Below are 16,896 nucleotides of genomic sequence, written 5' to 3'. Positions count from 1 at the left end.
TCTTGTTCCCTTCCTCATCGGCTAGGCAAGCTCCTTAATCCTTCTGACCCTCGCTACCCACTCCTGTCTCTGGGCAGTCTGTCAATACCAAGAATGAAAAATGAGTGGGCTGGGCGCGGTGGCTCATGCCTGTAATCCCAGCACTTTGGGAGGCCGAGGTGGGTGGATCACGAGGTCAGGAGTTCGAGACCAGGCTGACCAACATGGTGAAACCCCGTCTCTACTAAAAATACAGAAATTAGCTGGGTGTGGTAGTGCATGCCTATAATCCCAGCTACTCAGGAGGCTGAGGCAAGAGAATCGCTTGAACCCAGGAGGTGGAGGTTGCGGTGAGCCGAGATTGCACCACTGCACTCCAGCCTGGACAACGTAACGAGACTCTGTCTCAAAAAAAAAAAAAAAAGAGGGCCGTGCGCGGTGGCTCACACCTGTAATCCCAGCCCTTTGAGAGGCCAAGGAGGGTGGATCATGAGGTCAGGAGATCGAGACCATCCTGGCTAACACGGTGAAACCCCGTCTCTATTAAAAAAATACAAAAAATTAGCCGGGTGAGGTGGCGGGTGCCTGTAGTCCCAGCTACTCGGGAGGCTAAGGCAGGAGAATGGCATGAACCCAGGGCGGAGCCTGCAGTGAGCCGAGATCACGCCACTGCACTCCAGCCTAGGCAACAGAGTGAGACTCCATTACAAAAAAAAAAAAAAGAAAGAAAGAAAGAAATAGAAAAGAAAGAAAAATGAAGAGCTTTCTTTTCACATATTGTCTCCTGCTGAGATGGGATGTGGTGGTGGCAGGGGTGTATAGATTGGACATCTTAGAGGAATGGAATGTGTGGCCAGGGGATGGGAGTGGAATTAGAAGTGACCATATGTTGCTTCTCATCTACATCCTAATTTTCTTCCAAGATGTTTCCTCCTGCAGACTGTCCCACCCACACCACCCCTTCCCTTCCTCATCAAAATCCCAGCAGTTCTTCAGGACCAACTCCTATGCCAACACTGATCTAGAACCTACCTCCTTCGTCTCTGGCTTTGCTTAGTTGGCTGTGTGTCTGTTGTCTCAACTCTTCCCCATCCAATCACAGGCGTGGGCGATTTGAGAGCCACCTCTTTCTGACCCACCACCCCTGCCTTCCTGGAGAGACCTGCTGGCTTTGTGCTTATTAGGCAGAATGCAGTACTGAGCTTCGCAGTAGCAGGCAGTCAAATGCTGGCTGACCCGAATGGATGAGGTGTTTTGAGATAATTAAGCAGGGAGTTAGAAATCTCCCCCCACCCACACAACACCCCCAAGTCAGAGGGCTCTCAAAGCGGCAGCAATGGCCATTTTCTTTTCATTTCTCAAGATAACTTAGATTTCATAACGAATATATGAATATATGCTCTTTAAAAAAATGGAATATTACAGATACAGCAATGTTTCTCTTTGACTATCATGGCTGTTCCTGGGCCGTCACTATTATTAATCAGAGAGTGTATGCAGGAACATTCTGGTTAGCACAAAAGCCTGTCCCCATTTCCACTACAACTTCAGTCTGTGCTGTGGGCTTGTATGATTTCATCATTCTGCCACCCGTCTTTGGCTGGTCGCCAACCCCAATCCCATAAAAAAAAAAAAAAACTAAATGAGAAACTCTGTGTTGTGGGCTTAGAATTCCTTTCCAGGACGCTGTGGCTACCCGCTTGGCCGTTGTTGGGAGTTTCCGGCAGTCTCTTTGTGTCAGGCCTGTGGGTCAGGGGAGGGGGGTGAAGGTTGTCACAGGAAGCCAGTCTCTCAGACGTGAACTGGCTGGGCTGGCCATGTCACCTTTGCAGGAATGGGGGGAAAAGGGGAGCAGGAAGTCCTGGCTGGACTAGGACACAGGAATAATACACCCCTCCGTGCATTGTTTTGAAGATCAGAAGAGAAATTGTGTGAAAGCTGTACTTGTACAGCATGGAAGACAGGAGAGAATATTTAAAAAGGATTGTTTTAATAGTTTGGCTTTGAGAAGGGATCTTACTTAGGATTTCTTCTTTTAAGGGATCACTACGCTAAGGAAGATGATGTAACGACAGAGATATTTCACTTCCCAGACAAAAATTATATGGTGCAATTGCACACACTTCTGTCGGTGGTGTCTTTAGAAGAATCCTGTGGTCAGAGTGGGCCTGAGTCCTGGGAGATGTGATCATATAGTCAGACTCCCCAAGCACAACGTGTTTGGATGGGAGTTCGTTTGTCAGACCACAGGCAATTGCATCAGATGACTAGTCTCTGGATGGCATTCAAGCCTGGGAATATCTGTGACTGTGTTTGGGGAAGACTGTAGGCCTGGCTGGGCAGCAAAGATGGGGAATGACCTGCTGGCTGCTGCTTAGTTGGCATATGAAGGGGAAGGAAGCTTGTCATTAAACTCATGGCAAGAAAGAGCAACTCCATGACATTCTGTCTGTGTGGGGAGTGACCAGTACCTTTCTCTTCCTTTCTTTCTGTGAGAAGTCTCTTTTCACACATTCATAGTTTTTTTTTTTTTTTCCTTTTTCCTGGTTAAAACATCTCACCCACTTCCCCCACCAACCCATTCCTGTCCAATCAGCAACCACAATCCAAATGTCAAGGTCTCTTCCCTGATGTTTACAAGGGTCAGTGTTATGAGCCTTCTCCTTTTCCCAGATTATACATATTGGGTAAAGAGATGAAGTCTGTCTCTGTCACTCAGGCTGGAGTGCAGTGGTGATCATAGCTCACTGCAGCCTCGAACTCCCAGATTCAAGCAATCCTCCTGCCTTCACACAGACTAGAGGCACACGCTACCATACCTAGCTAACTTTAAAAAAAATTGTGGAAATGGGGTCCCACCATGTTACCCAGGCTGGTCTTGAACCGGTCTCAAGTGAACCTCCCACCTCGGCTTTCGAAGGCCCTGAGATTACAGAAATGTGCCACTGCATCCAACCAACTTTTTAATAGCTTGATCATGGTATGGTCCCCTTGGTTGCTGCAAATCTCATGGAACTCAGGACAAATGACCATATATGTAAAAAAATTTTTTTTGTTGCTTTTTATGGTGGAGTAGGGGAGGTGAAAGAGAAAGAGTTTAGAGCTTCAGGGTCTTTTCACTCAGAATTTGGGGTGAACTTATTCATATGGTTAAGTTGTGGTAATGAACAGCCACTCAGACTCTCATTTTAGAGAATAACTAGTGTTTTAATTTTTAAAAATGGAAACTTATAAGTATTTCTTCCTACCCTGTCCTTGACATCATGTTGTCTTTCTTACAATGATTCACACTGGCTCTGAGATATTGTGTCCATCTCTTCTTCTTTTTTTTTTTTAAATGGAGTCTCGCTGTCACCCCGGCTGGAGTGCAGTGGTGCCATCTCGGCTCACTGCAACCTCCATCTCCCGGGTTCAAGCAATTCTCTGCCCCAGCCTCCGGAGTAGCTAGGATTACAGGCATCCACCACCACATCAGGCTAATTTTTGTATTTTTAGTAGAAACGGGGTTTCACCATCTTGGCCAGGCTGGTCTTAAACTCCTGGCCTCGTGATCCTTCCGCCTCAGCCTCCCAAAGTGCTAGGATTACAGGCATGAGCCACTGGGCCTGATCCGTCCACCTCTTCTTAATGTTCCATTTGTAAGGTCATGCTGATACCTTAAAATTGGTCATAGTGAGAGTATTTAAACCATGGAAATGGGCAAATGCTACAAATCAGAGTATATCCCCATCCCCAAGATCTGGTTGTTAAATATTTAGCAGCACATCATTGTTTTTCTATCTCAGTAATGAGGCTCCATGCAGAAGGCCAGGGTTATGTCTAAAAAAAAGACAAAGTTAAAGAAAAGTTTATTGTTCCTTAATTATCTTCTTATCATGAAGATATGAAAATTCATTTGGAGGAGAGGTTGTAAGGATCAGCTTTTACATTGACATGTGAACTTATTTCCTCCAAAACAAAATGAATCAAAGGAAGAATATTAATTTGCTTGAGCAAATATGTCAGTATTGGTCAGGAAAAAAAAATACAATGTCATGCCAAGTTGGCAGGATATTATTTTATAAAGCAGAGGGCATAGTCTGGGTTGAATTACTCCCCTATTCAAGTTTGTTATTATAAATTGTATTCGTGGAGAACAGCCTACCATATTCACTACTTAATTTTGATTACTGATTAATGTTTTTGATAGCTAAATAGCCTATATACACCCGGCTCAGGGGCTACAATCACAAACAAAATGAAGTCTCAGCTCTTCGTGAGCTTGCATAGCAAGATATAATCTCACCCATGCATAGATATGATCTATTTTAATTGGAGTAAGTGGAGTGGTCAGATCATATCACCTTCACGGAAAGGTAAGACATGAGGGAGTGTAAGTGTGTGTGTGGTGTGTGTGTGTGTGTGTGTGTGTGTGTGTGTGTGTGTGTTGAATGCTGGAGGTGAGGGTGGTATGAGATAGGAAGGACATTCGAGGCAGAAGGCAGAGTACAGGGGAGTGGAACAGCATATTACTTTTGGGTAGATAAATACCAAATATTTCATATGAGTATGGAAGCAATGGGAATGGATGATCTATGCCTTTTCTTCAGCAAGCAGTAAGTTGGGGAGCTACTTCTAATTTCATATTTTTTTATGGTGAAAAGATATACATATATTTAGAATTAGCCAGCTGGACTTAGTTTAGATGATCCCAATTTTGTTGGTAACGTCCAAAGCATCGTAATCAGGAGCCAGTTCAACATATGCCTTCTTCTCTCCATCAGGCTGATCAGGGTGTTGACTGTGGCCACATCCACGTTATAGAGCTTTTTCACAGCCTGTTTGATCTGGTGCTTGTTGGCTTTAACATCCACAATGAACATAAGTGTGTTGTTTTCTTCTGTCTTCTTCATGGCAGACTCAGTGGTCAGCAGAAACTTGATGATAGCATAGTGGTCAAGCTTGTTTCTCTTTGGGGCACTCTCCCGAGGATATCTGGGCTGCCTCCAGAGTCACAGTGTCTTGGGCTGCCAGAAGGTGGGTGGATCTTCTTTTCTTGTGGATCTTGTTTTTTATGTGGCTGTGGACACCTTTCAACACTGCCTTCTTGGTCTTTAAAGCCTTTGCTTTGGCTTCGGCTTTAGGAGAGGTAGGAGCTTCCTTCTTCGCTTTTGGCGCCATCTTGTGAACAGGGTCCAATTCCGTATTTTAACTGGAGTGCTTAGTATATTAACGTTTAATATGATTGTTGATATGGTTGAATTTAGGTCTGCAACATTATTGTCATTTTTCCTGTATGCCTCTTGTTTTTTGTTCCTGTGTTCCTCCTTTCTTGCCTTCTTTTGGATTCTTCAAATATTTTTTCGAATTCCATTTTAATTTATGCTTGGGGATGCAGCACCTTCCTAGCACATTGATGTATGATCACCTGCCAGGTAGCTCACCTGAGCTTTAGTGTCCAGAGTTTTTATTGAAGGTCTTTCCATACATTTTAATTTCCCTGCAGACTAAAGCACATTTTATTTTGTAGTGTAGGTCTTTTGGCAATGAATTCTTTTTGTTGTTGGTGGTGTTTTTTGTTTTGTTTTGTTTGTTTGTTTGTTTTTGAGATGGAGTCTAACTTTGTCACAGAGGCTGGAGTACAATGGCACGATCTCGGATCACTACAAGCCGCGCCTCCTGGGTTCAAGTGATTCTCCTGCCTCAGCCTCCTGAGTAGCTGAGATTACAGGCACCCACCACTGGGCCTGGCTAATATTTGTATTTTTAGTAGAGACAGGGTTTCACCAGGTTGACCAGGCTAGTCTCAAACTCCTCATCTCAGGTGATCTGCCCATCTCAGCCTCCCAAAGTGCTGGGATTACAGGAATGAGCTACCGCACTCAGCTGGCAATGAATTCTTATAGATTTCTTTTATCTGAAAATTCCTTTATTTTGCCCCAATTCTTGAAGGCTATTTTCGTTGGAAGTAGAATTCTGGGTTGACAGTTCATTTTTTCCTTCAGTATATTACAAATGTTATTTGGCCTCCATAGTATCTGGTGAGAAGTACATGGTCATTTGAGTTGTTATTCCCCTGTATGTAATCTGTCATTTTTCTCTGACAGGTATCAGGTTTTCTTTTTATCTTTGGTTTTCAGCAGTTTCATAATGATTTGTCTACACATGGTTTTCTTCATCTTTATCCTGACTGGGGTTTGCTGAATTTCTTGTGGCTGTAAATTAATGTCTTTTACCAAATTGGGGGAAATTTCAGCCACTGTTTTGCAAGATTTTTTTCTGCCCCATTCTTTGTCTCTTTCTCTAGGACTCATTAAAAGTATCTTAGACATTTTGATGTTGAGGATCTCTTCTATTTTATTGTATTTTTCTTCAGACTAGATAATTTCTGTTGATCTAGTTTCAAATTCACTGACTCCTCTGTCATCTTCTATCTGCTGTTAATTTTTAATTCTAGATATTTTAATCAATTTTAGAACTTCCACATGGTTTATTTGTATAGTTTTTATTTATCTGCTGAGGTTTTCCATTTGTTTATTTATTACAGATATGTATTTTTCTTTACATCATTATGCATGGTTACAAGAGGTGTTTTAAAATCCTTGTCTAATAATTGCAACATATGGGTCATCTTGGATTGGGCCTTTGATTGTATTTTCTCTTGAAAAGGGATCACATTTATCTGTTTCTTTGCTTGTCAAGTAATTTGGGATTGAATTCTAGACATTGTGAATATTATGTTGTATAGATGCTGGCTTCTTTTAGCTCCCTCTGAAAACCATTGATTTTTGTTTGTTTGTTTGTTGCAGGCAGTTAACTGGCTGGATGCAAAGGCAATCTTTGAGTCTCAAATCTCAGTTCGGGCTCTTTTTGTTTCTTTCCAAGATCAAGATACAATTTATTGGCTGGGTGCAGTGGCTCACGCCGGTAATCCCAGCACTTTGGGAGGCCGAGGCGGGCAAATCACAAGGTCGGGAGTTTGAGACCAGCCTGGCCAATATGGTGAAACCCCGTCTCTACTAAAAATACAAAAATTAGCTGGGCATGGTGGCACATGCCTGTAGTCTCAGCTACTTGGGAGGCTGAGGCAGGAGAATCATTTGAACCCGGGAGGTGGAGGTGCAGCGAACCCAGATCCCACCACTGCACTCCAGCCTGGGTGACAGAATGAGACTCCGTCTCAAAAGAAAAAACAACAACAAAGAAAAGAGGATGCTACTAGGAGAATGAATTCTGTCATCTTTCATTACAGGGACACTTACATGTAGGGATGCTGATGGCAAAATCAAGTGAGGCAATACAGATTGGGCCACACTGGCTTATATTTACCTTGTTGGGAGCTGAAAAGGCCAAAGGGATTGTGACCAACTCAGCTTTCCACTAGGGGCTATATGATCAAACAGCAAACTGTTTATCATTAATGCAGGATGTGAGAAAACTCACACTGTGCCTGCCACCAAAAGTTTTGCTGGGGGCCTCACTCCCTGGCACCGGGCTCTTTGAAGTTATCTACTGAGAAATCTAGCGCCTATTGTTCAAAGGATGCAGTCTTAGAAGCCTGCTGTGAACCAAACTGCCGACTGACAATTACCCAACAATCACCCCTCCTTTCTCGCTATCTCTTTTACCTAATAAATACGGAGGGCTGTGTAAAGCTCAGGGCCGTTTTCCACTAGAGGCAAGGTGCCCTCTGACCCCTTCTTCCAAATATACTCTTTTGTCTCTTGTCTTTTATCCCCCCGTTTGCCCCGCTTTGTTCAGTCCCCCAAGGTCTGAACAGGCTACATTACCTGTACAGTAGCCTTGTTGGTGGGAAGAAACACCAGATGTCCAGAGTCACCAAGACATTCTGGGGCATATGGTTGAGAACATGCAAATCATGTATGATCGAAAGCTCCACCCCTCTGCTTCCTTTCCTTCCTCCACTCATACTTCCAGCGCCATCTGTACCATTCCCCAGGGCAGAAGACAAGTACCGCACATACCAATTTCCAAGTTAGGTTCATATAGGCCACTCTTTTTATGTATAATAGAGGAAGTCATTTTAGTGTGCTAGGAAATCTTACCTTTTGTTTGCACAATTTCTCTTCTGTTGCAATTCCTTCTTGATTGGGTACAGGTCACTGTCCCTTTTGGGTTTAAATTAAGCAAATTAGGTTTTTATTTAATTACATCTTGTAAATGATAGCCAGGGTTTTGGTGATATCTTCTTGGTTGTCCTTGCATTTATATTCTAACTTTTCTAAGCAGAGACCTGACTTTCCGAAGTTCCCTTTCTGTTTATATTTTAAATAAAATTTCGTCTTCCTATAAACCTTAAGTGTGTTTTTGAACTAATCCCCTCACTATGTCATACAAGTAAAAACATTATTATGAATATTTTTAAATGGCAAAACCACAGAAATATAATGAATAATCTGTTCACCGTTGCTCAGCTTTAGAAATAAAATATTAGAAATAACTGTTGAAGTCTCCTCTGTACTCCAGTTTGGCTTCCCTGCCTTCCCATATGTATAACTACTCTCCTGAATTTGAAGTTGATTATTCCCTTGCATAATTTTTAAACATTTACTACACATGTATGGACCCATAAATAATATATAATATTGTTTTTGTACGTTAAGCCTTGTGCAAATGGAGTTTAAATGTATATATCTCTCTACAGCTGACTTATTTCCCTCAGTCTTATGTTTTTAAGATTTATGCTTATTCAAACATAGCTGTAGTTTATCCATTTTAATTGCTATAAGATGTCCAATTGTATGACTGTGCCCCAAGTTCTTAATTCATTATCCTGTGTTGTCCATTTGTATATCTGCTTCTGAGAACTGTCTATTCTTGTCCTTAGCCCATTATTTGATGGGATTGTTTGTATTTTTCTTGATGATTTGTTTGAGTTCCTTGTAGATTCTGTATATTAGTCCTTTGTCAGATGAATAGATTGTGAAGATTTTCTTCCACTCTGTAGGTAGTCTCTTAACTCTGCTGATTGTTCCTTTTGCCACGCAAAACTCTTTAGTTTAATGAAGTCCCACCTATTTATCTCTGTTTGTGTCGCATTTGCTTTTGAATTCTTGGTCATGAAATCTTTACCTAAGCAAATGTCTAGAAGGGTTTTTCCGATATGATCTTCTGGAATTTTTATAATTTCAGTCCTTGATCCCTCCTCGGTCGATTTTCTTTTCTTTTCTTTTTTTTTAGAGACGGAGTCTCGCTGTTTCCCAGGCTGGCGTGCAGTGGCGCAATCTCGGCTCACTGCAAGCTCCGCCTCCTGGGTTCACGCCATTCTCCTGCCTCAGCCTCCCAAGTACCTGGGACTACAGGCGCCCGCCACCATGCCGCTAATTTTTTGAATTTTTAGTAGGGACGGGGTTTCACCATGTTAGCCAGGATTGTCTTGATCTCCTGACCTCATGATCCGCCCGCCTTGGCCTCCCAAAGTGCTGGGATTACAGGCATGAGCCACCACACCCAGCCTATCCTTAGTTGATTTTTGTATAAGGTGAGATGAAGATCCAGTTTTATTCTCCTACATCTGGCTCGCCAATTATCCCAGCACTATTTGTTGAATAGGGCGTCCTTTCCCCACTTTATGTTTTTGTTTGCTTTGTCGAAGATCAGTTGGCTGTGAGTATTTGAGTTTATTTCTGGGTTCTCTATTCTATTCCATTGGTTTATGTGCCTATTTTTATACCAGTACCATGCTGTTTGGGTGATTATGGCCTTATAGTGTAGTTTGAAATCAGGTAATGTGATGCATCCAGATTTGTTCTCTTTATTTAGTCTTGCTTTGACTATGTGGGCTCTATTTTGGTTCCATATGAATTTTAGAATTGTTTTTTCTAGTTTTGTGAATTATGGTGGTATTTTGATGAGCATTGCATTGAATTTGTAGATTGCTTTTGGCAGTACGGTCATTTTTGCAATATTGATTCTACTCATCCATGAGCATGAGATGTGTTTCCATTCATTTGTGTTGTCTGTGATTTGCTTCAGCAGTGTTTTATATTTTTCCTTGTAGAGATCTTTCACCTCCTTGGTTAGGTATATTCCTAAGCATTTCATTTTTTTGCAGCTATTGTAAAAGGGATTGAGTTCTTTATCTGACTCTCAGCTTGGTCACTGTTGGTGCATGTCAGGCCTCTGAGCCCAAGCTAAGCCGTCATATCCCCAGTGACCTGCACATATACATCCAGATGGCCTGAAGCAACTTAAGATCCACAAAAAAAGTGTAAATAGCCTTAACTGATGATATTCCACCATTGTGACTTATTTCTGCCCCAACCTAACTGATCAATATACTTTATAATCTCCCCCCCACCCTTAAGAAGGTTCTTTGTAATTCTCCCCACCCTTGAGAACGTACTTTGTGAGATCCACCCCCTGCCTCCAAAATATTGCTCTTAACTCCACCGCCTATCCCCAAACCTATAAGAAGTAACGATAATCCCACCACCCTTTGCTGACTCCTTTTTTGGACTCAGCCTGCCTGCACCCAGGTGAAATAAACAGCCTTGTTGCTCACACAAAGCCTATTTGGTGCTCTCTTCACAGACACGTGAAACATGTGGTGCCAAAGACCCAGGTCAGTGGGACTACTTTGGGAGACCAGTCAGTCCCCTGTCCTCACCCTCACTCTGTGAAGAGATCCACCTACGACCTCAGGTCCTCAGACCAACCAACCCAAGGAACATCTCACCGATTTTAAATCAGGTAAGCGGCCACTTTTTACTCTCTTCTCCAACCTCTCTCACTATCCCTCAACCTTTTTCTCCATTCAATCTTGGTGCCACCCTTCAATCTCTCCCTTCTCTTAATTTCAATTCCTTTCATTTTCTGGTAGAGACAAAGGAGACACATTTTATCCGTGGACCCAAAACTCTGGCGCTGGTCACGGACTCAGGAAGGCAGCCTTCCCTTGGTGTTTAATCATTGCGGGGATGCCTCTCTGATTATTCACCCACGTTCCACTGGTGCCTGATCTCTGCAGGGACACCTGCCTTGGTCATTCGCCCACATTCCCTTGGTGGCAAGTCAATTGCAGGGACGCCTGCTTTGGCTGCTCACCCACATTGCAGCCCAGGGCTGCTCCCCAACCCCCTTCTCCATGTCTCTACCCTTCTCTTTAAACTTACCTCCTTCACTATGGGCAAACTTCCACCCTCCATTCCTCCTTCTTCTCCCTTAGCCTGTGTTCTCAAGAACTTAAACCTCTTCAACTCTTGCCCGACCTAAAATCTAAGCGTCTTATTTTCTTCTGCAATACCGCTTGATCCCAATACAAACTCAATAATGGTTCTAAATAGCCAGAAATCGGCACTTTTGATTTCCCCATTTTACAAGATCTAGATAATTTTCATCAAAAATGGGCAAAGGGTGTGAGGTGCTTGATGTCCAGGCATTCTTTTACACATCGGTCCCTCCCTAGTCTCTGCTCCCAATGCGACTCGTCCTAAATCTTTCTTCTTTCTCTCCTGTCTGTTCCTTCAGTCTCCACCCCAAGCTCTGAGTCCTTTGAATCCTTCTTTTCTACGGACTCATCTGACCTCTCCCCTTCTCCCCAGGCTGCTCCTTGCCAGGCCAAGCCAGGTCCCAATTCTTCCTCAGCCTCTGCTCCCCCACCCTATAATCCTTCTATCACCTCTCCTCCTCACACCCAGTCTGGCTTACAGTTTTGTTCCCATGACTAGCCCTCCCCACCTGCCCAACAATTTCCTCTTAGAGAGGTGGCTGGAGCTGAAGGCATAGTCAGGGTACATGTGCCTTTTTCTCGATCAGACCTTTCCCAAATCAGCCAGCATTTAGGCTCTTTCTCATCAGACCCCACTAAATATATACAGGAATTCCGATATCTAACTCTGTCCTACAATTTAACTTGGAGTGACTTAAATGTCATCCTAACTTCTACCCTCTCCCCAGATGAATGGGAAAGAGTTTTTTCTCTAGCCCAGTCTCACACTGATAACTGCCGGCTTCATGAGCCAGACCTCCAGGAAGGCATTAGAGCAGTTCCCCAAGAAGATTCCGCAATGGAACTATCAGGCTATTCCCCAGGTATAGCTAGGTGAGATGACATGGTTTCCTGCCTAGTGGAAGGGCTTAAAAATGCAGCTTACAAAGCTGTTAATTATGACAAACTTAAAGAAACTACTCAAGGTAAAGACGAAAACCCAGCCCAGTTCATGGCCTGCTTAGAAGCAACCCTTAGACTCTTTACAGCCCCAGATCCTGAAAGGTCAGAAGGCCATCTTATTCTCAATATGCATTTTATTTTATTACCCAGTCTGTTCCCAACATTAAATAAAGCTCCAAAAATTAAATTCCAGCCCTCAAACCCCACAACAGGACTTAATCAACCTCGCCTTCAAGGTGTACAATAATAGAGTAGAGGCAGCCAAGTAGCAATGTATTTCTGAGTTGCAATTCCTTGCCTCCACTGTGAGACAAACCCCAGCCACACATCCAGCACACAAGAACTTCCAAATACCCGAACCGCAGCTGCCAGGGGTTCCTCCAGAACCTCCTCCCCCAGGAGCTTGCTACAAGTGCCAGAAATCTGGCCGCTGGGCCAAGGAATGCCCGCAGGCTGGGATTCCTCCTAAGCCATGTCCCATCTATGCAGGTCCCCACTGGAAATTGGACTGTCCAACTGGCCCAAGGCTCTGACTGACTCCTTCCCAGATTTTCTCGGCTTAGCAGCTGAAGACTGACACTGCCCGATCGCCTCAGAAGCCTCCTGGACCATTGCAGACACTTTGGGTAACTCTTACAGTGGAGGGTAAGTCCGTCCCCTTCTTAAGCAATACGGAGGCTACCCACTCCACATTACCTTCTTTTCAAGGGTGTATTTCCCTTGCCTCCATAACTGTTGTGGGTATTGACGGCCAGGCTTCTAAACCTCTTAAAAAACTCCCCAACTCTGGTGCCAACTTGGGCATTCTTTTATGCACTCTTTTTTAGTTATCCCCACCTGCCTAGAGCTCCCTTATTAGGTTGAGACATTTTAACTAAGTTATCTGCTTTCCTGACTATTCCTGGGCTACAGCCACACCTCGTTGCCGCTTTTTCCCCAGTTCAAAGCCTCTTTCGCATCCTCCTCTCATATCCCGCCACCCTAATCCACAAGTATAGGACACCTCTACTCCCTCCTTGGCGACTGATCATGCACCCCTTACCATCCCATTAAAACCTAATCACCCTTACCCCACTCAACGCCAATATCCCATCCCACAGCATGCTTTAAAAGGATTAAAGCCTGTTATCACTCGCCTGTTACAGCGTGGGCTTTTAAAGCCTGTAAACTCTCCTTACAATTCCCCTGTTTTACCTGTCCAAAAACCAGACAAGCATTACAGGTTAGTTCAGGATCTGGCCTTATCAACCAAATCGTCTGGCCTATCCACCCCGTGGTGCCAAAGCCATACACTCTCCTATCAACACCTCCCTCTACAACCCCTCCATAACCCATTATTCTGTTCTGGATCTCAAACTTGCTTTCTTTACTATTCCTTTGCACCCTTCATCCCAGCCTCTCTTCGCTTTCACTTGGACTGACCCTGACAGCCATCAGGCTCAACAAATTACCTGGGCTATACTGTCGCAAGGCTTCACAGACAGCTCCCGTTACTTCAGTCAAGCCCAAATTTCTTCCTTATCTGTTACCTGTCTCAGCATAATTATTCACGAAAACACACATGCTCTCCCTGCTGATCGTGTCCAGCTAATTCCCCAAACCCCATCCCTTCTACAAAACAACTCCTCTCCTTCCTATGCATGGTTAGGTACTTCCGCCTTTGGATGCCTAGTTTTACCATCCTGTCTAAACCATTATGTAAACTCACAAAACCAAACCCGGCTGACCCCATAGATCCTAAATCCCTTCACCACTCCTTTCCGTTCCTTAAAAACAGCCCTAGAAGCTGCCCCCACACTAGCTCTCCCTAACTCATCCCAACTCTTTTTCATTACACACAGCCAAAGTGCAGGGCTGTGTGGTCAGAGTTCTTACACAAAAGCCAGGACCGCACCCTGCAGCCTTTCTGTCCAAACAACTTGACCTTACTGTTTTAACCTAGCCCTCATGTCTGCGTGCAGTGGCTGCTGCCGCCCTAATACTTTCAGAGGCCCTCAAAATCACAAACTTCTCTCAACTCACTCTCTACAGTTCTCATAACTTCCAAAATCTATTTTCTTCCTCACACCTGACACATATACTTTCTGCTCCCGGCTCCTTCAGCTGTAGTCACTCTTTGTTGAGTCTCCCGCAATTACCATTGTTCCTGGCCGGGACTTCAGTCCGGCCTCCCACGTTATTCCTGATACCACACCTGGCCCCCATGACTGTATCTCTCTGATACACTTGGCATTCACTTCATTTCCCCATATTTCCTTCTTTCCTGTTCCTCACACTGATCACACTTGGTTTATTGACGGCAGTTCCACCAGGCCTAATTGCCACTCACCAGCAAAGGCAGGCTATGCTATAGTATCTTCCACATCTATCATTGAGGCTACCACTCTGCCCCCCTCCACTACCTCTCAGCAAGCGAACTCATTGCTTTAACTCGGGCCCTCACTCTTGCAAAGGGACTACACGTCAGTGTTTATACTGGCCCCATATCCTGCACCATGCTGTTTTATGGGCTGAAAGGTTTCCTCACTATGCAAAGGTCCTCCATCAATAATGCCTCTTTAATAAAAACACTTCTCAAAGGCGCTTTACCTCCAAAGAAAGCTGGAGCCAATCACTGCAAAGGCCATCAAAAGGCATCAGATCCCATCGCTCAGGGCAACATTTATGCTGATAAAGTAGCTAAAAAGGCAGCTAGTGTTCCAACTTATGCCCCTCACGGCAGTTTTTCTCCTTCTCATCTGGCCACTACCACCTACTCCCTCATTGAAACTTCCACCTATCTCTTCCCACACAAGGCAAACGGTTCTTGGACCAAGGAAGATATCTCCTTCCAGCCTCACAGGCCCATTCTATTCTGTCGTCATTTCATGACCTCTTCCATATAGGTTACAAGCCTCTAGCCCACCTCTTAGAACCTCTCATTTCCTTTCCATTGTGGAAATCTATCCTCAAGGAAATTACTTCTCAGGGTTCCATCTGCTATTCTACTGCCCCTCAAGGATTGTTCAGGCCCCCTCCCTTCCCTACACACCAAGCTCAGGGATTTGCCCCTGCCCAGGACTGGCAAATTGACTTTACTCGCATGCCCCGGGTCAGGAAACTAAAATACCTCTTGGTCGGGGTAGACACTTTCACTGGATGGGTAGAGGCCTTTCCCATGGGGTCTAAGAAGACCACCAAAGTCATTTATTCCCTTCTGTCAGACATAATTCCTCGGTTTGGCCTTCCTACCTCTATATAGTCTGATAACAGACCGGCCTTTATTAGTCAAATCACCCAAGCAGTTTCTCAGGCTCTTGGTACTTAGTGGCTCCTGGTTTTACCTCAGACTGCCACCCTTAAGTCTCTCTTTAAGTGGATAGAAGATCTTCGGTGGCAAGGTACCCTCCAATACTTTCACCCTGATGAAGTCCCTGTTATATACTTACTCTTATTCTCTTTCCCGGTTTTTTTTTTTTTTTTTTGAGATGGAGCCTCACTCTGTCACCCAGGCTGGAGTGCAGTGGCACGATCTGGGCTCACTGCAAGCTCCACCTCCTGGGTTCACGCCATTCTCCTGCCTCAGCCTCCTGAGTAGCTGGGACTACAGGTGCCCGCCACCACGCCCAGCTAATTTTTTGTATTTTTAGTAGAGATGAGGTTTCACCGTGTTAGCCAGGATGGCCTCGATTTCCTGACCTCACGATCCACCTGTCTCGGCCTCCCAAAGTGCAGAATTTTTTTCTATTCCTGAGAAGAATGTGATTGGTATTTTGATAGGAATTGCACTGAATCTGTAGATCACTTTGGATACTACAGAAAGTTTAACGATATTGATTCTTCCAATCCTTGAACATGGAATAACTTTCCATTTTTTGGTGTCCTTTCCATTTCTTTCACCAGTGTTGTATAGTTTTCATGGTAGAGATCCTTCACTTTGGTTAATTCCTAGGTATCTAATTTTACTTGTAGCTACTGTAAAGAGAATTACTTTCTTAATATCTTTTTCAGATTGTTCACTACTAATAAATAGAAATGTTATCGATTTTTATATGTTGATTTTGCATGCTCCACCTTACTGAATTTGTTTATTAGTTCTGATAGTTTTTTGGTGGAGTCTTTAGTTATTTCCAAACGTAAGATCACATCATCTACAAACAAGGATAACTTGACTTCTTCCTTTCCAATTTGTATGTTATTTCTTTCTCTTGTCTGATTGCTCTAGTTAGGACTTCCAGTACCGTGTTGAATAACAGTTTTAAAGTGGGCATCCTTGTCGTGTTCCAGATCTTAGAGGAAAGGCTTTCAGTTTTTCCCCATACAATATGGCACTAGTTGTGGGTCTATTATATATAGCTTTTATTATGTTGACGTGTGTTCCTTCTATAACCAGTGTTTTTAGGGTTTTATCACGAAGGCGTGTTGAATTTTATCAAAGGTTTTCCAGCATGAGTTGAAATGATCTTATGTTTTTTGTCCTTCATTCTGTTGATATGATGTATCACATTGATTGATTTGCATATGTTAAAGCCATTTTTGCATCCCTGGGATAAATCCCACCTGGTCATGATGAAAGATCTTTTTAATGTGTTGTTGAATTCAGTTTGCTAGTATTTTGTTAAAGATTTTTCCATCAATGTTCATCAGGGATATTCATCTGTAGTTTCTTTTTTTGATGTGCCTTTGTTTGGTTTTGGTATCAGGGTAGTACTGGTCTTGGAAAATGGGTTTGGAAGTCTTCCTTTCTCCTCTTTCAGAATAGTTTAAGTAGGATTGGTATTAGTTCTTTAAATGTTTGGTAGAATTCAGCAGTGAAATGACTGGGT

At 43.6% G+C, this 16,896-nt stretch overlaps 1 protein-coding gene and 1 pseudogene across 1 annotated transcript in view; one reads left to right on the top strand and one right to left on the bottom strand.

Annotated features, from left to right (window-relative positions):
- The window catches only part of SLC13A5 (solute carrier family 13 member 5), an 86,541-nt gene that overhangs the window by 20,951 nt on the left and 48,694 nt on the right, over window positions 1-16,896 (top strand). Inside the window, exons 2-3 of the mRNA XM_058431482.1 lie at window positions 10,513-10,671; window positions 12,581-12,736. The gene's annotated coding sequence lies outside the window, so the exon portion shown is untranslated. The remainder of the gene's footprint in view (window positions 1-10,512; window positions 10,672-12,580; window positions 12,737-16,896) is intronic.
- LOC116458751 (large ribosomal subunit protein uL23-like) lies at window positions 4,660-5,139 on the bottom strand (annotated as a pseudogene).

This window comes from Hylobates moloch, unplaced genomic scaffold (genome assembly GCF_009828535.3).
Source record: "Hylobates moloch isolate HMO894 unplaced genomic scaffold, HMol_V3 SCAFFOLD_19, whole genome shotgun sequence".
In the NCBI taxonomy this organism is placed as follows: Eukaryota; Metazoa; Chordata; class Mammalia; order Primates; family Hylobatidae; genus Hylobates; species Hylobates moloch.
The sequence above is the reverse complement of the archived record's forward strand: the minus strand, read 5'-3'. Positions and strand labels throughout refer to the sequence as shown.